Here is a 25,830-nt window from a genome sequence, read left to right on the forward strand (position 1 = left end):
CTTTTATGCTTGTCTCTTCTATGAACTCTCAGTATTCAATTAGTGAAGGAACAAAAGGCACAGAAGGAAATGTTCCCTTGCTGTCTCTTCTTGTCTTTGGCATTGTAACAGCCTGGAACAGAGGCAACTACAAAAGGCTAGATTAGCTCCTTCATCTCTAGCTTGGAGAGTACTCAGTAGGAATTTTTTTTAAGATACTTTTGCTTTTGGAAGGAACTTTTTGCTGAGCATATGCAAAACATAATTTATAAAGATTCACAGCTTGTCCAAAGGTGGGAGAATTTTTGCAGGGTTCGTGAACGCACGGTATTGAGATAGGGCATTATGGGATTAACTATTTTAAACTTCTCTGTTAAATTGTGATGAGGTTTACTGTTTTAAGCAAAACACTTCCTCACTTTTGATAAGGACAAAGCATTTTCTTTCTGCTTTATTTTTAAGTAAATGAAACATTTTTCTTGCTGTTCATTTGTGTAATTCTTTCCTTTCTTTAACAAAAAGGAAAAGTGTAATCTCACATGAGCGTAGAAACATGCCAAAAAGCAAGGAATTTAGTATTTGGGGAGCTGAAATATTAGGTTTTACAATAAGTTAAAGTCTGATGTCTTTAACCATTTACTGTGCAATGAACACCACTTACAAATGTGTCTAAGAGAAACATACACATTCGTCATGTTACCTTATTTTTCTAATTAAAAGGAAAAAAAAATTAATCTCCTTAGCAGAGACATTTCCTCTCAGAATAAAGACCTGATTCTGGAGTCTCATAGATATTTAATTTGCAAGATAGCATAATGAAAATATGTTAATAGCTTTTTCAACAAGTTAATAGCTTTCAAGTTCATACTAATTAGTTTGTTAAAATGTTCTATTCGTAAAATACTTTCTTTTTTCCCCCCAGTAAAAGGTAAGAATATAACACAGTCTTATAAGGAGTATCTTGCCAATAGTAAGGGTCAAAAGTTAGTTAGAAAAAAAAATCATTAGAAAAAAATAATTGCAAATGACTCTTGAAGGAAGATGCCATAATTGTCATCAAAGATAACTTTCTGACATTTTTACAGTGAAATCTTCGAGAGTGTAGGAGTGGATCTTGCAGAGTTAAGTAAGCATTCTTGGGAACAAAGATGTGAAAGTAGACTTCTCATGGTGTCATGCCTAGTCCCAGGTGTCCTGCATTCCTGACTACTTACACAGGCAGCTGCAGGAAAGGTGAGTGGTACCCCATTGTCTACCAATCCTTGGTGGCCAGAGCACCATCAAATTAAAGCATACATCTTCACATTGACAAGATAACACATACCTCTCCTTTTGTATATTATTTCTCTATTGTTAGTGTAATACTTTGTTCAATCAAAAATAATGAATTAATTTTCTTTTACCTTTCTTTTTTTTCTTTAGGGGGCAGGGAATGAGTATTGTATGTCTCCTCTATCCTGACACTGTAAAATCCAGCTTTTTGCTACCTTCCTCTTTCTTTGGTATCTTTTAGTAGTACCCTTAGATCTCCCTAGAGCTTTCTAAACCAGTACTGCTTATATCCTTATATATTCACTCTGAAATACTTTGAATCCTTCTGCATTTGTTTATATCTTTCACATATTTTTTTGAAACTTCTGCTTGTTTTTTTGACACTTCTGCTTGTAGTACCCTCAGCTTCCTTTTGCTTCTGTTGACTGGGCAAAAGGCATCATGTGCTCGTACTTATTCCAAAGAATGCATGTGCTGAATGAGCTGCTGGTTGTTGTCAAAGTGAATAACATCAAGTCTCCCTGTTCTACCATCAGTCAGGGAATTAATAGAGATTATTCTCACTTTTCTATCCCCTGGTCCTTCCCATTTACTGACTACCACAACGGCTGTAATATCTTTGTGAACTCACATTCTCAAATTTAGTAGACCTAAGTCACTGTATTAAAATTTAAGGTATTACAGTCATAAGACAGTCTGGAATTGGGGAATTTTACTTGAGGTAATTTACTGTGAGCAAACATAAAAAAACAGCCTGAAGGGATGCCCTCCTTGATTTGTTACTTCTTAACAGAGAGGGTCTCATGAGCCAAGTAGAGATTGGTGGCCATTTAGCCAGAGTGACCATGCAGTCAAGTTTAAAATCTCTGTTGATGGTAGAAAAAATGCCAACAAAACTTCAACCCTGGACATGAGGAGCTGAAGTCCATCTTAAGGGCACAGGAATAGGCAATTCCAAAATGTCAGAAGTCAAGCAGACAAAGCAGGAGGCCAGGTTGGCTAAGCAGGGATCTTCCTTTGGAGATAAGGTAGAAAAGGAAGGCATATACCCTGTGGAAGCAAGGTCAGGTGACATGGGAAGAATACAGAGATGTTGATTGCCACTCTAGACAGAAAATTTGTGTGGCCAAAGTTCAATTGGAGTTGAAGCTGGTCAGAAATGTGGGGGACGTTTTTTAAAACAGTTTTTTAAAATACATTAATGGCAAAAGTCAGTACAGAAATTACATGGCACATTAGATGATGAGGGTGGTTACCCCACAAACAGGGATATAGACAAGATGGAGATGTTTATTGCTTTATTTTCCTCTGTCTTCAGCACCAGTGATGGACTAAAAGGGTCCCAGTACCCTTAGCTGGAGGACCATGAGTGTGAGAAGGATAAACTCCAAGTTGACCCTGAAATTGTAAGGGATCTGCTGTTCTAGCTGGATTTCTGTAAATCTATAGGGCATGATGGGATTTATCTGCCAATAGCTGAAGAGCTGGCTGATGTCATCATGAAGCCTCTCTTGATTTTTGAATGGTCTTAGGAATCTGGAGAGGTCCCAGTTGACTGGAAGCTGGTCAACATTGTCCCAGTTTTCTAAAAGAGCAAGAAGAATGACTCTGGAAACTACAGGCTTCTTAGCCTGGATACTCACTTCAGTGCCTGGTAAGGTTATGCAGAAGATTTTTCTGGCTGGTATTGCACAACACCTGAAAGACAGACAGTGCAGTCATTGGTCACAATCAGCACAGGTTCATGAGAGGAAAGTTCTTCTTTTCCAACCTGATTTCTTTATATGACAAGGTAACCCACCCAGCTGAACAAGGGAAGCCAATTGATGTAATCTTTTGGATTTAAGTAAAGCTTTTGATACCATCTGTCACAGGATCCTTCTGGATGAAATGTCCAGCCCACAGCTGGATAAACACATTGTGGGATGGGTGAGCAGCTGGCTCATGAGTCAGGCATACAAAGGGTTATAGTGAATGGGATGACATCAGACTGACCTGTCACTGGTGGGGTTCTGCAGGGCTCCATCCCCAGCCCTGTGCTCCTCCAAGTGTTTGTAAATGTTTTGGACACAGGACTGGAAGAGATGCTGAGCAAATTCACAGATGATACAAAACTGGGAGGAACTGTTGACTTCCCTGAAGCCAGGGAGGCCCTGCAGAGAGACCTTGACAAATCACAGGACTGGGCAATCACCAACCATATGAAGTTCAACAAGGGAAAGTGCTGGATTCTGCACATGGTATGGAGCAACCCTGGATGGATGTGCAGGCTGGGGAATGAGATGCTGGAGAGCAGTGCTGTGGAAAGAGAATCTGGTGGTCCTGGTCAATGGCAAGTTGAATGTGAGCCAGCAGTGCCCTGGCAGCCAGGAGGGCCAACTGTGTCTTGGGGGGGCATCAAGGACAACAACGCCAACTGGGCAAGGGAGGGGATTGTCCCACTCTGCTCTGCACTGGGGCAGCCTCACTTCGAGTCCAGTGTGCAGTTTCGGGAACCACAATATAAAAAAAGACATTAAGCTATTATAGAGAGTGTCCAAAGAGGGGCAATAAAAATAAAGTGCCTTGAGGGGAAGCCAGATGAGAAGCAGCATTTGAGGTCCTGTCTTTCTTATGTTTTTAATTAGTGGTTCTTCTTTCTTATGGAACAGCTGTTATAATTCCTAGTTATGCAATTAACTGTCCTCATTTGGAAAAAGAAAAAGTTTAAGACTTATATTTGGTTCAGAGTTTCTAGGAATATGAGGTTCTGGTCAACATGTGAATTTTCTTGTTAAAATTGAAGCTTTTTGTTCATTCAGACTTCTTTCAAATTGCCTACTTTATTGTGACTAATGTAACTCTTCAGAAAAACTGCCCTGTCTGAACAGAGTGCCTCATTTTTACATTGCTTATAATTGGTTAGGTCACTTTTCTTTTATATTTTTATCCTGATAGTATTTTTGGTTTGTTCCAGAAAATTATTATATGGTTCCATACCTTTTGGACCATAATGTTGGTCATTATAAGGTTTCAGCAATTTTTTTTCAGTCATTTTGCCTTTAAGCTTAACTCTGTGTAGTTATTAGTTTCATGTGAAATCTGGTTTTGTCAAACACAGTACTGTTTTAGCTCACTTGTAGGAAATTTTTGAAATTCAGCGTGGTATAGGACCTCCAGTTTTAAAATATCGATATAAAATTATTCATTATATACTTGAAAATATGTTGGTGCTTTGCAAAGGAGATAAAATCCTGTTCACATGGGGAAAAAAGAATGGAGCTCTAGAAAATGATAAATATTGTATTCTCACTGTGAGTTAGAAAAATAATTTGACTCCTTGCAGTCTTGGTGGCAGTCATGAGTTTATGGAAGGAGTTGAATGAGGCAAAGAAGTTTGTACAGCAAACAGGGTTAGAATTGTACAAGGAGCTAAAATTTGTCTTGGTAACCATCCAAAAGCTATACCCTAACGGAAACCACGTTGTTAGTGTGTTACAGAACCTTTAACCTGTAGTTCAGTCTAAACTTTTATTAAAAGTATGAAACCTTGCCCTTTTCCTCAGCTGTTCCTTGGAGCTACATTTTAAATATTTTCATTCTGTTTAGTTGGGTTTTTTTCAGTACATATTAACTTACATAGTCATGCTTATTATGACAATTAGGAAGAAAGGAGTGATGAAATAATGTTGAAAGATTAGGAATGAATGAGAATATTAAATCATGGTAAATGCCAAAATTTTGAATGACATTTTAAATTATTTTTTTCTTTTGTTTTCAGTTTGTTTGTGAGTCAGAATATTTCAGGTCTGTATAAATGACTTAAAAGATCAAAATACAATTTTGCTTCAAACAGCTGAATATTTTGCAAGAATACTATGATGAAATTGCTCAGTCCAATGATTTTTTTTGAAACTAGACTAGATAACTAATGTTAGATCATTTTTCCAGCTTTATGGTTGTTTTTATTCTGTCTTTCTGCTTCTGTGTTTGATATGTATGTTTGCCCATAAATTCCTCCATAAGCTTAGGTTTACTGTTTCTCAAAAATATTTGCTAAATTGGATTAATATTATCACCATGACTGAGATAAATTAGAATGCTAATTTGTCTAAAGAAGTTTATGAAGAGAGTTAAGTAAAACTTACAGCAATGTAGAGGAGGTTTCTGGGGGTAGGGTCTTTCATCTGGTAGAAAGCTAAAGAGTTTGATGCATGTTAGGTGAAGTTAGGCAGATTTAGGTAAGAATTTTATACTCGGGGTACTTAACCAGTGGAACAAATGGTTTAGGAATATGATAGGCTCTTTAGAGTCTGAAGTCCTTTAAATAGGAATTGGAAGTCATTCAGTACAATAAACTGTTCCTTTAGCGGGATTTTATAGATTTAATTTGGAATCATATAATTATGTTGTCTGCATTATTCAGGAGGTCAGCATAGATGGTCATGATGTTTATCATAGCCTTAGGTTCTCTAAATCTACAATTTGACCTCTTACCTATGTGAGAAAGAGCAAAATAATTATCAGGGCAAGTAAAGAAAGAGCACAGTAGACCTGAACATGAATGATACTGTGTCAGAAGACCTGTCATTCATTTCTTAGATAGCTGCTCAGAATGATATTCCATAGGTATGGCACTCAGCTAATGGGATGAAGATACTGAAAATAGGACCTGTGAGGGGATTTTAAAAGCATATCTGCAACTTGCAGTGCAAGCCTATTCACAGTATTCTACTAATGAAGTTATTAGGAGTGAAACTACTGCTTCTATATATTATTTTAATATGGCATGTAAATATATTAGCTGATGATGTAGTGTTAATTTGGTTGTCTCTAATGTGAACACTGTGTTGCATGGCCTTACTGTGCCCTTGGAGTTGCAGTTGACTTTCTTGGAAGGATTTTATTTTTTAGGAATTTCTCCTTTTCCTGCAAGGAAGAAACTTCAATTAAATAAATGTATCATGCATTTTGTTTTATTTTGGAGCAACTATAGCACTTTTCTAGAGAGCTCTTGCTTTTAACTAGAGTTTGTTAGTTTAGTTTGATAATGGATTTTGTGCATTTATATTGTCTCTGACAGACAAATTCATTTTTACTGACAGTCAAGTCAATAAAAAAAGAGTAACCAGTTAATATGCTAACATGCTAATATGACTCTGCCTCTCATATTTTGACTTGTGTGCAGTTGGTAGGTATACTACCAGTATAGTTCATTATATCTGGTTTATCTTTTTAGAGGTAAAAGGTTTGTAAGAATGGAAGGTGAGAATGTAAGGTGACCACTCCAGCATCTTTAGCTCCTTTAGTATGTCTTTATTCAATAAGAAGAAAGAGCTGAGCTGCAGGTGGAAAGACGCTTGCTTCATCCTTCATTTACAGTCTAAGCATGTCTGCTTTTATCAGGGCATTTGCATGGTGTAGTGAATCCTTTCCCTTGTTTCCTGCAAATAAGCATATAAAAATGAACACCTTACTGAAAGATGGGAAACCTGGTCTGTAAGTTCATACTGCGTCAACAAGAATGTAGGATGGGAGTGTGGAGTAAGGGAAAAGAAGCTGGTGCTAAGGTGTCATTGAAAAGTGTTTCATTGTCATCCTCCCCCATTCTTCTATGCTGGGAAAGAGAGAAATGCTCCTGTCCTCTTTGAGAGTTTCTTTATTCTCCTGCAATGGAAGTCAGTCTCAGTAGAGATGAGAAACAGCGATCTGAACCCTGGAAGAAGAAGCAGCTGTAAGTTGCGAGAAGCAGCAGTGGTGTATAAACAACCACTTCCTCCTCTTTGGGAGACAGCAAGAGTTGATAGCCAGGTCTTGCAGCTTCTCAACAATGTTTACACATGCATAAAGCAAAATGTGAATATGGAATAATAGATGTTTTTAGGAAAGTCTTTAAAAAAAAAAAAATTGGAAAAAATTCTTGACTTGCATTTGCATAAGGGTACCAATGCTTACCACTACCTCATTTAATTACATATTGTAATGTGGCTTCCTCAAATCAAATATTCAAAATTAAGAGCTAAAAACACAAGAATCTATAAAACTAACCAAAATACCATAAATAGGCAAATTGTTCTTCATCTGAAGCAATTTTCATTGTGCTTATAAATTACTAGATAGAGTATGCCATACAAGTGCCATATCATTTGTTAGAGTTTTCTTTAGCTCTAGCTGTGTGTTGTGTAAATTTTAGCTGAACTGACAAGTAGTGTATCACTCCTGGGCATGTCTGATGTTTCTACCCTGAGACCATTTTCTAGAATTATAGGAGGTAGCTTTGCCAGCTATCCTGGTGGAGTGATGGATTTACAAATGCAATACCCCGCATAAGCAAACAGCTTGTCCATTTCAGCCCTGAAGGCTAAAAAAACTTAAAATGTAAAAAATGTTGAAAAAAATTAAAAATTGAAACATTCTTTTAGGTCCCTTCATTTAAAGGACAAGTAGCCTAAAAACTTGTATGTAAAAAATTAAATCAAACTTTAAATGCATTTAAAATTTGCCACTTATATAAATAGCATATATATATTCATAATCTATGTATCTATTATTTCTGTGATTTATACATGTAATTCAGTATAAATAAATGAGATACCATAATAGATTGTGTTCCTTTCTGTGAAGCAAAATTAAGAGTGGAAAATAAGATACTATACAAAATGGTATTTTTATTCTTTAGTGTTGAAACAAGACATGGCTACTTTATTTATTTTAATGTTTGGTTTTAACATGGCAACATTTGTTGTTCTTCCTATTATGTTAAAAATAAAATAATTTTCATCCTGTGCATACAAAGCTGCAAAATTTCTGTTGCATGTTGCTGTATGTTATGAGTAGTAATTTTTTTTGTTTGTTTTCTGCATCTTTTGTGCAATCATGGCAATCATGATTGCCACATTGCATGGTGCTTCTTGCGGAATGTATCCTGGAGCACATAATTAACATCATGCAGTAATTTGGAATAAGTGCTGTTACAAATCTAGATAACATCCCAATTATTTTGCTTTCTTTTAACCTTCACAGGTGGTAAATAGAAAAGGTAAATTAAATAGTTAATTTGGGGTATTCATTTTTATTCCATTTTAGTCTATTCTGTATTTTTATAGCAATTTGGTTTAGTAAACTTTTTTTTTTTTGGTGTAGATTATAATAGCTTTTCTTCCTGTATTGCTTTTCTTTTAAGACAATCACAAGATTTATTTTAAGAGTTCTAGTGTTTCTCTATTTCAAACAAGGTGCTACACATAACCTGATTGTGTACCTCTTTTGTAAATTTTTTAATATGAACTTGAGATTTTCTTCAGTATTTTTTCACTTGTCACACATCTCATGTTTTTGATACATTTTTTAAAATGGTGTTTTTAAGCTTCCAAAGGGAAGTAAAAAATATTTTTCATCCATTTTGCTTAGATAAAGTAATAAATATGTAATTAAATTTAATATTTTAGCTTTGTAGTTAAATATGCAACACTGTTTAGAAAACATAGGTTGTTGATTTTGCTTTACACTGTATAAGAAGAGTATGTAACATTAATTTATAATAGCAATGAAAAAAAAAGTGTCTTGAAATGAGAGAGTAAGTTTAGATTAGATATTAGGAAGAAATTCTCTGCGGTGTGGGTGGTGAGGTCAAGACCAGGCTGGATGGGGCTTGCAGGAACCTGGTCAAGTGGAAGGTGTCATTGCCCATGGCAGGGGATTTGGAGCTACATTATCTTGAAGGTCCCTTCCAACTGTCAGAGAGTGAAATGTTTTGATTTATGGCTTAAATATTTTTATGAGGCTTTTGCCTATTATAGCAAACTGTGTAACAAAGCTGCCCCATGGAAGTGCAACCCAAATGGGCCTCCTGACTGAAACCCTGAACTGTGAATCAAACTGCCTAAGGCTATTCAAGATAAGAAAAAGGGGACACTATTGTTCAGTTCTGGAAAGTAATGGATAGGGCTGGGAGAGCACTGGAAGAGCCAAGCTCAGCAGCTTCAGCATGGAAGCCATAGCTCCAGACTTATCCATTGCCAGGTTTGCAGAGAATCTCCCCCCAGCCCAGGGTGAAAGACGAGAGTTTTTGGGTGTGTGAAGTAGCCTCTGATGAGAGGCAGTGAACACCCATCCTCCCTTACACAAACTGGCTCAGCTGCAGGGCCCCCTCTGTGGGAAAGGCACATCTACAGGACATTAACATGAGTGGCAGGTGAGGGGGTGTCATGGCCCCCAAAAAGGTACTTCAGACCCTGCATCAGAGCACTGCACATGATGCAAAATGATGCAATTGACTTGAAGTCTTGTAAGAGACGGTGTCAAATTTGCACCTTCTCAGGGGCGGTACCTGAGCATTACCACCTGGCCCAAATGAATATTAATCCATTGGATTCTGTATTTTTTGGTGGGGAACCATCATCACCAAGAAGATCAGGTGGTGGGGATCAACAAAATATTATTGGGACCCATGGAGTGCTGGTATGTTTCTAGTTAATCTGTCCTCCTGTCCTGTCTCCCACCCCTCCATATTCTTTCTCCTTTTCTCCCTTTCTCCCTACAAATCTTTATGGGTCTATATATGGATATTTTTATTCTGGAATAAACATGGCCATGGATAAACTTCTAGTGATATAAATTCATAATTACATTATATAAACAATTTCAGGTACCTGCGCCATGTGCAAACTCCCATATGCTGTGTCAAGAAGGAATTCAAGTTGGCTGTGCTAATGAATTCATTCTCCCTGTGTGAATATAAAAAGAAGCAAAGTCAAAAACAATGTAAAAAGCATGTTAACATTGCTATAAAAAGTAAAAACCATCAAATATTTTTAATTTTATGTGCTTTACAAAGAAACAATGACGTTATTACTCGATTGTACAGTACTTAATTGAATATTTTGAAAACTTTTCATAGTAAAGCTTTCATATTTAGAAAACTGAAACCATTGAAATCTAGATATTTAATCTGTTATTAAATAAAATGTAGTTCAGAACAAATAAAATTCTAACTTTAAGGTGTTCTACATATGGCTTGTTCCTTATGATAAACAACAAAACAGAGCTATCATGGGACTAACAAGGACCTTAAAAATTTAAAGCCCTACCTCTAGTAAAAAGCAAGGTGTGACTGCTGGTTATCTCAGTGCTGTAAACCTTCCTCTCTGTGTTGAGAGATAGAAATATGAGTCTTTCTCACACTTCGCAAACTCATGCTCAGAAGCGCATTCATTTGTAAATGTGAAACCTGGTGTATTTCTCCATTATGGAAACTGAATAGCCATCCCTGATCAAAGAATGCTTTTGCTGAGTTTTCCCAATTTAAGTAATACTGCAGATTATGGAGTTATAGAAAAGAACTTTGGGGATAAAGTCTGTAATAATGAATGTCCTCCCTCTTCCTGCTGCTGGTTGCAGTATGTAAATAAGATTTGTAAATACAGTCAAGATTGAGTGATGAGAATAAGCCAGAGGTAGATATGGCTTAAATTATTATTGTAGCTGACAGAAACTGTCATCAATGTAGAGCTTGAGACAATGGGGTTAAGATTTTACAGAACTATTTTTCATCAGTTTCTGAGATCCACAGTAGTTTGCAACAGGATTTAACAGTGCAGATTTCACAAATCCAAGTCATACTAAAAATGCAGAACACTGAGGTGAGCTGCAAACCATTTACCAGCTGTGCGTATTCCCCTAATGGTACCCTGTTACATTGTATGCACTAACACAGCTTGAGAACTGCTGGTGTGAGAGAAATTGCATGGTTGGGCCTCAGAATTATATTTTATTCCTTGTTGTTGATCTTGCTATGGACATTTTCATTCCTAAGTAGCATCTGCTCTGCTAGTCTTAAATGATGAGTAAAGAAAGTGGGAGCTTTGGAATCAAACCATTTGGCACTGTAGTTATGTGGGGATTGCTTAATGTGTGGATTGAGGACATGAGACAATTGCAGAGTAATAGACATTACAGATGGAAAGAGACCTGTTAGGTCATCCAGTCTGTCTCCTTACAAATTCAGGACTATTCCCTACAGAACATTTTCCAACATTTTGTTCAGTTTGGTTTTAAGTATCCTAAATGATGGAGATTCCACTACTTCCCCTGGGATGCTTTTTACTGCTTTGCCGGTCTTATTGCCAGTGTTTCATGATACTCAGACATAGTCTTTTCTCTACTTTTTAAAAATTATAATTATTATTGATACTCCTTTTAAAATTAATTTCAAATGTTTTAATAATTATAAAATCAGTCATATAAATATTATGTGTAATTGTTAGTATCCCAGTGGCTGTCTGTTATGTCACTTAATACTCTGTAGTGAAATTTTATTTTTAATTTTCAAATATTTTTCTTTACATGTCAATATTGCTGAGTCTCTAATCACTTCCATTGGCCTTCTCAGTACACTTATTTACTTACACTTACTTAATCAGAGTGTGTGTGTGAACACACCTTCCAAGTGAACTTCTGTGATTTCCTGGTGGCCAAATGAAATGTTAGGAAATATTTTGGGTGCATTGGTATGGACCTAAGCTTAGGTTTTCTATATTATTTCAAGGATTTGCAGTGACAGTGCAACAGAGGGAAGAAGGAGTAGGTCGTGTGTGTACATTGGTGGTATTCCTCTGTATAGCAATGTGGAAGTAACTCCTGAATGCAGAAATTACTTGTTGCTAAATAGCTTCAGATATAATCTTTACAATTATAACATTAGATGTAGATTGTCATTGTTACAGACACTTACAAACTGATTTTGTGGCATTAATTTGGGGCCTGATAGCTCTTTTCCCACACTTTTTTTTGTAATGCCAGTGTAAAGCATGATAACTCTTGATGGAGAGTTGCTGTGTTTTGTTTTCAAACTTTGTACAGACATTAATTCCCACATGTGTTCATTATCTGGGGAGGTGATTAATTCATTAGGCTCCATTAGCAGTTTGATCAGTTGCTTTTAGATACTGCTGACCTGTCGCTGATATTAAGAACTGTAAGATGATTTGGTGTGAGGCATCACTGGGGAGTAGTGGTCAGGTGAAATTGAGACTTACCAAGCCTTTTAGTACAAGTCACAAGAATGTATTTTCTTTCTGTTGAAACTAGAAAATCCTGGCATTTAACTTCTAAAAATAAAAAAGACTGGAGGAATGAAGAATCCATCTCCATCATCACATTTTAGATTCTGTTCTTGCAAAACTGTTTTCCAGTGTCTGCGCTGAAAGGAAGGTGTTCCTTTGTAAACTACTTATTTATTCACACAGTTTGGTATTAGTTTCTCATGTTTCTTTCTGTTTGCAAATATGTTTTTAGTTTGCCTTAGTCAAGTTTGAGTTCCATATGATGAATTCATATTTGAATGCAGTACAGCTGCTCCAGTGATGCTTTCTTATCTACTTTGTCTTCCAAAAACCATCATCCTGATTTTCTTGTTGATCACATTTATTCCTAAATAAAGTTCTGGACCAAGCCTTCATGTTGTCCCTTTAGATTTCTGTTGTGGCCATGAGTGACTTGATTTTACTTAGCTGTCTGATCTCAAATCCATGCAAAAACTGCAAGTTATAATGTGTTATTTGAAGCAGACCCACTTTCTGGTGTATTATATGTGCCAGAAATCCAAAATAGAATATGTAAAAAGAAATTAAAAGTCTAGGTCATATGACTCTTGTTTGAAAGATAATAAAACCAAAGCAAACCCAAGAAACCTCGCGAAAAAAAAAAACAACAACAAAAAAAAAACCAAAAAACCCCCCCAAAAAAACCAAAAACCCCAAACCAAAACAAACAAAAAAACCCCAAAACCAAACAAACAGAAAACCCAAACACAACAAAACAAGCCCAACAAACAAACAAACAAAAAACCAACCCACCACCAAGAAACCAAGCACCCTTAAAATTCTAAGGTAAAATTTACAGAGGTGTGAATTGACTTGCCACCAACAGTTTCTATGAACAACTGGGACATGAGTAAAAGGGCCAGAGTGACACATTTTGTGAGAGCTGCCCTCAAATATATGTCCTAAGTTGGGAAAAAAGTTTTCAAAAAAATGAGAAAACTGAGCTTTTCACTCTTGTGACTAGTGACAGGACTCAGGGAAAGAGCATGAAGTTGAGGGAGACTTAGGTTAGGTATCAGGAAGAGGTTTTTCATCCAGAGGGTGATTGAACACTGGAAGAGGCTCCCTAGAGAAGTGGTCACAGTTTCAAGCCTGACAGAATTCAAGAAATGTTTGGACAATGCTCTCAGGCACATGGTGTGACCCTTGTATAGGGCCAGAGATTGGACTCAATAATTGATCCTTGTGGGTCCCTTCCAACCCTGCATATTATATAATTCTAAGTATGATGCATTACATTCTTATACTACAAGCTTTAAAAGAGTCTTTCAAGATGCATTGGTCATTGCTGTCGATACTGCTCTGAGCTATGGTTACAGTTTTTCTTTGCAATTTTGCCTTTTCCTGCTCAGATTCTCTAGTTCTCACATCCACTCTGTGTTCCTTCCAAGTGAACTGCAAGCTGCCAGATTCAAATGTCAGGCATTTGCCGCAAGACCTCTCTGTCTGTCAGTTCTTATTTAATGGGGCAGAATTACTAGCTGTAATCATCCTTTTAGTCCTTAATTATGCTCAAGTGCAATTCTGTCTCAATGTTCCATGTCATGATGGACCTGATTTGTGGTCCTGCATGAACTATGATCCTTCTTTATGGTGGTCTTGTGCTTTATCTAAGGATTGAGCTGGTTCCATCTCTTTCCAATTTAACACAGTCATGTAAGTGTAGAATAGTAATGTCCAGTGCAAAATATTTGTGTCACGTGTGTGGATTCTTTTTCTTCATCTGCAGACACAGGTCTGCTGTAAACAGCAGGACTATTTTCTATAACAATAAGAAAAGAGATTTCGGGGTGTAATTTCATAGTTAGCTCAAAATATTGCTTGCTGTCCTTCCCATCTATACGGTAATACAAAACACCTTTTTTTCAGGCTAAAGGTCCAGGAAAATGAAAATCAATATTGTTCATGTGGGCACAAGGTGGCTGCTACAGCACAAGGACTTTCTGAAACCACTTCTAGAACATGAGCATTGTGGGTTTTTTTAAGACAGCTCATCTTTGATTGGTTTAATCTGCCATGTGCATATTTTCAGTGTGCCCTCTCCTACAGAGTTTATCCTTTTTGATTTTGAGAAAAGCACACAACCACCCAACTAGCTATTAATTGCAGCAGGAGCCTCTGAATTCATATTACTGTTCACTTTGCTTAATATTCTGTTGCAGGTTACATTCAGCCATGTCCCCACAGTTCTTCTGTGCCCCATTTAGACATAAGATGAAAACACTAATTACAAATTATGTGTAATTGTAAGGCAAGTAAAACCAAGCATTATATGTGGTTTTGGTACCCCTCAAATATATTGAGATTTGAGAAATTCATATGTGTTTACTTTCCATAGCATAATCTGAAGTCTTGGGCCCATGGAACTAACATCCCTGACTATGCACATCAGCAAATACAAGGCATTTAGATGCTGTGGTTGTTGGGGGTCTTAGAGGGATTCCTGTGCTTGATTAAAAAAAAGTAATCCATTTCTATGGAAATCACAGTCTCCATTCTTGGCATAAGGCACCTAAAATCTGTAGACAAAAGACCTACTCATTGTTACACATGCCAAAATACTGCCCCACATACTGGTGTCCTTCCTCCCCACCTTGGCTAATATATCCAGCACCCTTTGGATATTGTCTTCTTACTTTATCTGAATTAAGGGCCAGAGGAAGAGAAAAGCTTCAAAATATTTCCTAAAGTATATTTATTTATTTATTTATTTATTTATTTATTTATTTATTTACCTTTTCAGTCTAATGGGAAAGTGTTAAAGCTCTATATGAAAAAGTGTGAAATAACCTGGTGTCCTGGTTGCAACTTACAGTCCCCACCCTGGAGATTGAAATGTACTTGAGCTTGGTCGCTAAACTCCATTCTCATAACATATGTTTAGTAGAAAAATTCTCAGGTATGTGGTGGTGCTATTTACATAATTTAGATTTTTGATGTCCTGTTAAAAATTGGTTATTAAGAACAGAAAATGTGTCAAAAAGAGAGATTTGGTATATATTTCCACTGAATTATCACCTTTCACATCTAACTGCCAAAATAATTTTTTTACTAGGGAGAACTTTCTCAACACATCTTTTTTATAACTGTGCTGTTCACATCATTCATTGGTAATTTTAGTAAATCTTGGTATCTTTTACCAAGGGTGGAACTTTATAGAGCTAGTTCTCAGCAGATGAACATGAAAATGAAACTAGATTTTTTTATGTTTACAAAGTCTGCTAGTATTTTCAATAATGATAACTTAGGATACATAAGCACTTGTGGCTTAAAAACTGATTGATATACAATGTTTTGACAGATTTTCTTTATTGGTGCTACAGTTGTTGATGGCTGATGGTTGCTCTAAAGGTTAAAAGAGTTATTTTAGCATGGTTTGGTGAAGAAATCTGTAGGGTTTCAATGAGTTTCAACTTCTGCTGGGTTGCGGTCTTTTGTAGTTTTTTGTTGTTGTTTTGTTTGGTTTTGTGGGCTGGGTTTTTTTTGGTTTGTTTTTTTTTTTTTTTTTTTGTGTGTGTGTAGGATTTTTGGCTTGTTATTTTTTGTTTTGGTTTTTTGTTTGTTTGGCTTTTTCCCTCCATAAAATATATTCCTTTTAAGTGTGCATTTATACTGAGAGATGAAAAGCAGAAGAAATAATTTGACATTTCACTGTTTAATGCATAAATCTCTATAATTTTCTTCAATGAGGTTTACTGGATTTGAGAAGTATTTAGTGAATATTGAACACCTATAATATATGTCCTTTTGACCAATGGTGAACTGTAATTGTTCTTTCTTAGTTAAAGCACTTCCACATTGGAAAGATGATGCATACACAGTGTTTTAGATGTTAATTGTTTCTTACTGATAGATTTTTACAAGCAAAAGCAGAAATTTTGATGATTATAGATACAAAAGGAAATTGACACTGAAGATATCTTCTTTGAGTTGCTCTGGGCAGCTATCAAGAAAATTACCACACAAAGTGGTATCTTACTGTAGCCTTGGAGCATGTTAGTTTTGCCATGAGCAGCATTTTCAGGGGTTTTCAACATAAACACAGACAGATTAAAGTGCACCCGCACTTCCTTAGTATCTGGGAAAGGCAGTATTCTTTCAAGAGAGCTTGACTGAAGTGATAGAAATTGCATAGGACTGAGAAATTGTAGTGCTAATTTGCTTAGCTCTTTAGCAGTACTGAAATAATCCTCTCCCACCCCCCAGGTCAGCAGGAAAGGAGATCTCTTCTTAGCAATGACAATAAATTATTGGTGTGGGTTACTACCTAGTAACCACAGTAAGAGTGGTCATGGATCAGTCTTCTGTTCTAAAGCTGACGCACAATATAAACCCAGTATGTGATTCTTGGTCAGAAGTACTCAAAAAAGTTAAAAGGAAAGGCAAATGCTCCACCTGTGTCATGGTGCTTCACCTTCAGAACTGATTTGCATCCAACATGTCCACACAGTTGCATTGCTTTGTATTTTGTCTTCAGTTATCTCCTATGAAACACAATAGGAATGGCTATTTGGAGGAGTGATGGAAAGGGTTAACTGCTGCCACCAGCATTATTCATCTACCTTGCATCAGCTTCTGAAACTTGGTATGTTGTCAAGATGCCAGCCAAACAACTAGCTGTGAGATGAATGAATTACTTTGAGGAAGGCAGTCTACTCTTACCTACTTTTTTGTTTACTCCTCAGTTATGGAAAGGATTAGATATTTACTATGTACATGGAATACAGTTGAAATTTACAAATCAAATGTTGTCTGGACTAAGTGAATTTCTTGTGCATTTGCAGATAGCCTGTTGCATGTGTATTTTGTAGAAATGCAAGCAGTGGGATTCAAACCTGGGGGAAGTTAGTATGTTAGCAACTTGCCACTTATATCTTGTTCTAGAATAATATTATTACTCTTCAGTATACTCAACAACATTCAATAGAAATTTTTTTTCTGCCCATGACTGTTCTTGGAGGCTTCTTCTTCTTGTTCCCATTGACTTACTTGAGTGGGAGTGTTTGGCTGTCTCTAGCAGTCTGTCTATAATTTAATGGGAATCCTGAACTTGTTCTCTTTGGGCCAAAAATTCACAAAGAATGTCCAGCTTCTCAGCCTCATTACGTAATAACATAGCTTGGCTTTGAAACTTTTACTTACACCTCTTAGTTGCTAGCACAGTGTTAAAACCTATGTGTTATATTTTCTGAAACTGCCTCCAGTACAGTGAAATCCTCAAAGAAAAGTTAAAAAAAGCTACAACAAACAAGAACCTCAGCAATCATACAGAATTAATCTTTATAGATAAAAATTCCCGACTCTATGCATGCCCCTGCCTTTTTTCTAATGTGATGATCTACTTTCCAGATGAGCCATTTTGCATGTGCACATGAGCTGTTGCTTAGTTCAAAGTCCTCTGAGCAGGTTATGGCCTGCTTAACCCTTGGCTCTTCCTGATCCTATATGAACTTGCTGCAAGTTGGATTTCAGCTGGATTTTTAAAAATGCTTTCTGGAAAATAATATACGTCTCATATCCAGGGCAGTGTGATAGAGAAGGGGGTTCATGTCAACAGGTTCTGTGAATAATCTGTTAATCTGTATAACATGTCCTGACCTAATATAAGGGAATTCAAATGTCTAAATCAAAGGTAAGCAAAATTAGATTCAGACACTTATTGAACATATAAATATTTTCAGAAATGTCACAGAAGAAGAGGTTTGGGAAATAGGACAGTGCACTCCCATACTCTGGTTATTTTTTTTTTGTTTGTTTGTTTTGTTGTTTTTTTTTTTTTTTTCTTTTGAATCTTATCTCTTCAATCTGTACATTAGTATTTTGTTGCAGCAAAACTGGAATTAAAAAAAAATAATTAGGTAAGTTTGAGGGAATTCTCCTTTCCTAGAAACTTCAAGATTTACTGTCATAGTAGGTATGCATTCACTGTTTTTGAAGCCATAATGAACAACTTTTATAAAAAAGGGGTACCTGAGAAATGGACAAAGATTATCACTAAATATGGAAACAGATGCTCCCTTGCAAAATGCATGTTGTCCTCCTAGAGATTTATTACCTTGGGTTCATTACACCCTCCTCCACTGAGTTAGCAGAAATGAATGAAATAGGTTCACATAAAGTAGTATCAGTAATATTAACTATCTACCGTTTCTTCCAAGTTTTTTTCCTTTCGTATCTGAATGCCCTAAAATTAAACAGAATTTATTTGAGTTTTGCTGATTATTGAGACAATTATTTTCTTGCAATTTCAAACTTTTTTCCTAGTGTATTTTCTTCAGATTTCTTTTTATTTGGAATCCAGTATAAATATACTAGGAAGAGAAAAAATGAGCTCTTATTATCTAGAAGAGATAGTAAAATGAGGGCAAAATGGGCCAAACCTTGCTCCTAGATTTCAATTGAAAGGATCCTTCCTCTGTGTCTTTCCCTTTTCCTGGATCGTGGCACAACAGACATATGTGAGATTTACAATTCCAAATAAGTTTTAGATGATTCAGATGTGAAACTATGAAGTGGAGAGAACAGAAAGGAATAGAAAGTAGCTAAAGATTTAGAAAAAGAAGGCAGTGTGTAATGCTGAAAGATTAACTCTCAGACTGTAAATACATCAGTACGGATTGTTCTTCAATAAATTTTGGTTTTAATAATGTGGTATATTACTTTTTTATAAAGGTGGTGGTGGTGGTTCCTAAAATTTTATTTTCTAATAAGATATACTGGCAAAAGTGCCAAGAAAAGAAAAAGCCATTTTTGGTTAAATATTATATGGTTAGCAGAACAAATTACTTAGATTGTCCATGAACTTAGCTGGGCCTAAACTCTTCAGGTAAAATAAAAATAGTTAAGAAATAATAATAATAATTATAAAAAGCCTTAAGTCTGGGCTCCAATATCAAGAAACATTGAAATTTTATAAGATAATTTAATTAATCATATGATAGCTGTAGTGTACTATATAGAGAGATTTTTCAGAAGTGTTACAAATGATGTCAGTAAAATTGAAATGTACTCCAAGGAGAAAAGATAGTTTATCACATACAAATCAAAGCCTCCAAACTCTGACTTGAACTCAGCTGAATTTTACTAGCTCTTATAAGTAAGTATTAATTATTGTTCATATCTTGACAATACAAAAAATGCAAAGCTGCAATATTAACTGAAAGACTGCAAGGTGCATTATTTTACATAAGTTTAAGTTTGTGGGTTAAAAATAAACATAGAACTACTTGAAAATTCATGCCCAACTAGTTAAATAAAGGAGGTGTTATAACAGAAAAGTTCGGGGACCCCATTTTGGAATGTGTCTATGTAAACTTAATGGTGACATTTCTTTGTTTTTAGGCCTACATATTTTCCTTTTATACTTATTTTTATGGAATTATATGAAACTGTACATTATTCATTACTGCAATTGCTCTTGCATTGGTTTTTGTGTAAAAATCCCATTCAGACCTACTCTATATTTCCTGTAGTATGAGTGCTGTCTTGTAGGTAAGGTTATATTTTTTAAATGCTTGATAAATTCAAGCAGAAGAAATCACTGATATGTGTCTGTACCACATTCTTATACACATATCAAGTAGAAATAAATGAGGTGAAATAACCCCAAATCCTACTAAGAGAAATGTTATTGCTTGATAAAGTCCTTGGGAATTGCAATAGGTACAAATAAGCCCTCCAGTCTTGGAAATGATCAATGGCAGGTAGGCAGTCTCCTTTTGGTTATATTTCTTCTATTGTTCTGGAATGGACAATTACCATGTCAAAGGACTTAACCAACTGCTTTAAAATGTCATTAATTTTCTTAAATGAAATGTATCACAGGAAATAGCTCCAGTGCTTAATTTCAGAAGCTTGGATAATATACTGTGGTCCTATCTTGGGACAAGCAGTCCTCTAACATTTTGTTTGCCCTTGAGATTTAGAAGGAATCATATCTATAGTATTCATAATAAGTAGCAATTTAACCAAGTTCAAATTAGATGTGAACAAATGGATTAACAAGCACCTCATTAAAATTTTAATTTCCATTCCATTTATCACTTTTAATAGAATCAACTCTGTTTCGGGGTGGGGGAGGATTAATTTCCAAGTATAACGTTAATTTCACTTGTTTTTATCAATAGCTTGATTTTTTTCCTATAAAATTTACTTTGTGTAGTTTCAAAATATGTGACCTGCACATGTAACTAATAATTTTTAAAAGGATAAGGAAAATCTTGATTGATTTAGTGGATATTTTTTTTAAGTACTGAACTTTACAGGACTACTATGTATTTTCCTCTAAGTGGTAATATGTGCTTACTTTTAGTGATTTTAAGAAGAATAAATGAATTTAAAATAAGTTCATTTGGGGAGTCATCTAAATAATTTCACTGAAAACATCAATGTAAATATTTCAGAAGTAAATTGTGACTTTTAAATTTAACATTCAGATTCCACCTTCAAAGCAATATTTTAAAGTATTTTGAATTCCTTGGATAACATATCTAATGAATGTGCAGAATTTTCATAATTTAATGTTTTCATTCAAATAAAACTATTCTGGAACTCTAATGTGAATATATCTATTAGTGAAGAATGATTTTATACAAAAAAGCATTGCTTAAACTCATGATGTATTAGCAGTTGTTTTCAAGGGAAAAATAAACCAAATTATAGGAATGTAAGAATTTTATCTTTTGCAGGTTCATGTGTTCTTTGAAGTCCCTGTATTCTATTGTGGTTTGTTCTGGATGTCAGCTGCCACTTCTTAAGTTACAGAAAGCTTTTTCACAACCATGTTTTTACTGACAATATTTTGTTAATTTTTTTTTTTCATTTTGCACTGATCTGTACTATATAGATCATTGAGAGAAATAGGATAACTGTTTAGTGCCCTCTTTCTGTGTAGCACCAATATGAATGCCAATTTCTTAAGTCTCTATCAAATAAAATAGAGATATCTAAATCACTTAAAATCTTTACACAGCATGTGGGAAAGCAAGTAGATTTCAATATCATGGCAGTTTTGAAAGAAAAGAGAAAGGTTGGAATAGTATTTTAGGCACTTGTGAGATTCTTCCAGCATGTAGTTTGGGCAAGAGAGAAAATCATAAAATGAACAAATGTCTGAAAAATATTTCAAAGCATAGAAGTATGTTGTTTAAGATGGAGAAATTTGGGTGTCATTATAGGTTGAGGCTAAACTTAGTATTTGTTGGGTGGGTTTTTAAGTGCTTTTTGCATTTGTGCTGGTTTATTTGTTTGTTTTTTTTTTTTTTTTCCTAAATAAATATATTTAATTGTAGCTTCTCTGTAATTAAGTAATCAATTTTAGACAGCATTTTTGCTGAAGTGATTTCAGCTATGGTGCAGAAATCTAAATCTAAGTAAATACTAGAGCATTCATTAGATCTAAAACCCCATAAAGTAAAAAAATAAAAACCATCACCCCCTAGGAATTAATTTAAAATAAAGCAAATAATTCCAAGAGTAGCAACCTACCACAGTGAAACATGAATAGTCTTTCTCACTGTTTTTCAGGTAAAGTAGTTCTGCATGTTCTTCCCTGTTAAGGAAAACTACCTTAACAGTTTACAAAAGCTATAATTCAGGAAAATGTTCTGATTTCACATCTGAAACATAAAGAAATATTAAAAATAAAGAAACCTCGAATGAGTGCATACATATTGGCTTGTGGTAGTGTTTCTTGGTTGCTGCTGAGGGTGGCTGACTGCTTCTTTCAGTAGGAACTGTATGAGTAGGTTAACAAGGAGAAATGGTTGTCTGGATGTAAGCAATGCATCAGGTCAAATTAAATGTGTTGTGTGACCTTTGTTGTTTAACTTCTTCAGCAGCCCGATTTTCTGTTCTGCAAGATTCCTTTATGTGTTTGGACATCCCTTTGTCAAAAAAGTAAGTAGAATCCTTTTCTTCCTCCTGTCTACTTTCTGGTTTTGAGAGTTTTGTTCTGTAACAAGTTTATGTTCTTTAATGTGTAATTAGATCTCTGGTATTAAGATGTCTAATTTGATGTACTTTGATTTCACCCTAGGTCTACAAATTCATTTCTATCATACAGATTCAGAGCTAACTTGTAATAGCTGCCATTGTAAGCAGCTATTGTAAATGTCATGGTTTAACTCCAGTGGAAAACTAAGCACCATGCAGGCACTCGCTCACCTTCCCCTACTCTGCTCTTCAGGGGATGGTGGAGAGAATAGGAAAAGTAGAAAAAAAGTGAGAAAATTCAAGAGTTGAGATAATGACATTTTAATAGGTAAAGTAAAAGTTGTGTGCACAAGCAAACCTAGGTAAAGAATCCATTTCCCACTTCCCATGGACGGGCAGATGTTCAGCCATCTCTAAGAAGGCTGGGCTCCATCACATGTAATGGTTCCTTGGGAAAACAAACACCATAACTCTGAGCTTCTCCTCTTTTCCTTCTTTTCCTCTATCTTTAAATTTTGACCATGATGCCATATGATATGGAATATCCCTGTGGTCACTCGGGGTCAGGTGTCTCAGCTGTGTCTACTCCTAAATCCTTGTGCACCCCAGGCTTATTTGCTGGTGGGATGAGGTAAGAAGCAGAAGAGACCTTGGTTCTGTGTAAGAACTGTGCAGAAATAGTTAAGAGATATCTGAATTACCAATAGTTTCCAGCACAAATCCAAAACCAATCCCTTAATATCTACTATGAAGAAAATTAACTCTACCCCAGCCAAAACCCATTCAGTAAATCATGCCTTGCTTTACTATTTTATTAAGTAGTGTTTTGACAGGTTCTAATCAAACTTTTCTTTCTAACTTCTTGGAGACAAAAGAATATGTCAAAGAACTAAAGGGTACTTTAAGTTATTAAGGTAAATTAATTCTCGCAATTGCTATGAAGATAGAAGATTGAAGTACAGGCTAAGGTTAATAAAGATAATTTAGACATTTTATTTATATATATACACCTTCTGTTTCTGTCAGGATTTACATTTCCCAGAATGCCTGTTCAGTATGGATTTCAACTAGTGGCCTGAATGTAACCAAAGATGAGGAACATACCTGGAAAAGTACAACTCTTTGCTCCTTTTCCAGAAGGTACAGTTTCTCCTGTAAATTTAAGTCACAGTTTATGGAAAAGATGTCTTGAAAAAAAAAACAAACAAACAAACAAACAAAAAAAAAAAAAAAAAAAAAAAAAAAAACCAACCAAAAGATAAACACCAAAACCAGAGAAAAACAGAAAAAGAAGTCTGTTAACCTCATTTGTCTGGGTATTTTCAAAGACACAGCCTTGTCTTTCTGCCATTAAAAAAATCACATGAAAAAACCCAATCTTTTAAGGAAATGTCTGTATTTTACAAAAAGGCAGATGAAGCGAATAGGTATTTCTCTTCTGAGTATTCTGTTCTGTGAAGTACTAATACACAACAAGATGATGAAATATTGTCATCAAAGGCAAGTTTCCAACACTGACAGATATTTAACATCCTTGTGATTGAAAGACTCAGAGCACTTTTCTTTTTGTATCTTTTTAACATCTTAATCAAAATGTCTAAGGTACACAGCTGAATGCTTACAAAAGTCTAACTAGTCTCTGGGGCCCTATGATGGCTTGCACATTTGTGATGTTATTTGACGGATTATACATTAGGCCATTTCAAGCATTGTTCAAGTTAGTAGACAATGCAAAACCATAGTGCAAAGTGGTTTTCAGTAAAAAATCTGGTGGAAAAAGATTTCTTCCCACTTAAGTGAATGAACAGCAATAATATTTACATAGAAATGCTCTTCTGATGCCTGTTATGACTTAAATCTTTAGATCTTGAGGCTGATCATGTAGATCAGTTCCAAACTTAGATATTATCATAGACTCTTATACTGGTTCAGGTCAGAAAGGACTTCAAGAGGCCAACTCCCTCCTCAAAGCAGGATAGGTTGTAAGTAAGACTTTATGCAGTCTGGGATTGCAAATTTCTAAGGATGGAATCTGCATAACCTATCTGGGCAACCTACTCCAGTGTTTGACTGGCCTATAGGTTGAAATTTCCCAACATCCAGTCACAACATTTCTTTCTTCAATTTAAATATTCTTTGTGTGTCACAGGGTATGTGCTCTGTCCCCTGATCATCTTGGTAGCCCTCCACTAGCATATTCCAGTTTATCAATGGCTTTCTTGTAGAGGAGGAGGCAGCAAAATAGGATGTGCTATTCTAGATGCCAGCTAGCAAGTACTGGGATAAAGTGCTGAAGGGATATAATCAACTACTTTGGTCTACTGGCTCCACATAGCCTTGGGTGTTGTTGGCTGCCTTTGCTGCCAGTATACAGTGCAGGCTTATTTCAGTTCACTGTTTGCTAAGACAGGTCTTTTCCATAAGAGCTGCTCCCCAGACACTCCACTCATAGCTTGTAGTGGCACAAGGAGTTTTTTCCCAGCTGCAGGACTTAGCCTTTGCCCCCACAGTTTGTGTTTGACCATTATCTTGTCCATATCACTCTGACTAGCAGCTCCACCATTGAGCATATCTATGCAACTCTTTCCAGTTTGGTGTCATCTGCTGACTCAATGAGAGCATACTCTCTGTCCTCCTCTAGGTCATTGTTGGGATTGTGAGAGAGGAGAGTTCTCAATACACATCCCTTTAGTTGTTGTCCCATCCCATTTGTTGCTGGCCTCCAGGTAAAGTTTATCACATGAACCCCCTGAGCTTGACTATCCAATCAAATTTTTTTTTTTTAATTTGTGTAGCAGTCCATAAATCCAGACTAATATCTTGCATTGGGTATAGTAATGTAGTAGAGACAGTGTTTAAAGCTTGATTGTTGATAGTGGATCCCAGACACAGTTAAAATATCTTGGAATGAAGAACAACATTGATGCCTTTCATGATTTTTCTATTGTCTAGGAGATAGTCCATATCCTGATGGGCAAATTTTCCATTTTTACACAAACAAATGTTTGTGGATCAAATTTTTTATCATTTGTAGAGAAGTTGTTAAGAAGTGGTGCATCACTACTAGGAGCAATTTGATAGTTTATGATCTTTTCATAGAGATCATAAACTTGACATAATTAAGTGCGAAAGCCTTAATTTCATCCAAAATGTTTTTAAAAGTTACAATCTGATACTCATGTGTACTGAGTTTGGAACAACCCATAGCAGAATAGAAGAAATTCTGAAATAAAAATGCATGCAAGAATAAGGAAGTGATTTTCTTCTGCAAAGCTGAAAAGTCTGTGGACTGAGTGAACTGAGATGGTCTTTGGGTGCTGTTGTTTATTCTTCCATTTTTGTTTTTAAAACAAAAGCAGTACTCTTGACTTGCATTTAACTAAATCAAGATATTTTATTTCATGCATATAATGCATGTGCTTTACTAAACATTTTTTTGAAGAATAGGCTTATATTTCTTTTCTCATCAGGAAAAACCAGCTTGCTGAAAATTATTTTTTTTTCTTTTAATGTGGTAGAATCTCAGTTAAGATAAATGCATCATTTTAACTTGACATTTTACAGT

The 25,830-nt window shown here is 35.6% G+C and overlaps 1 long non-coding RNA gene across 1 annotated transcript; it reads left to right on the forward strand.

Annotated features, from left to right (window-relative positions):
- The first annotated feature begins 2,818 nt into the window (after positions 1-2,818).
- On the forward strand, positions 2,819-23,379 carry LOC128815568 (uncharacterized). The gene is made up of 3 exons (XR_008439669.1): positions 2,819-2,905; positions 22,169-22,229; positions 23,292-23,379. It is a non-coding gene; the product is annotated as an uncharacterized LOC128815568 (long non-coding RNA).
- The last annotated feature ends 2,451 nt before the right edge of the window (positions 23,380-25,830 follow it).

Source organism: Vidua macroura, chromosome 1 (assembly GCF_024509145.1).
Source record: "Vidua macroura isolate BioBank_ID:100142 chromosome 1, ASM2450914v1, whole genome shotgun sequence".
Classification (NCBI taxonomy): Eukaryota; Metazoa; Chordata; class Aves; order Passeriformes; family Viduidae; genus Vidua; species Vidua macroura.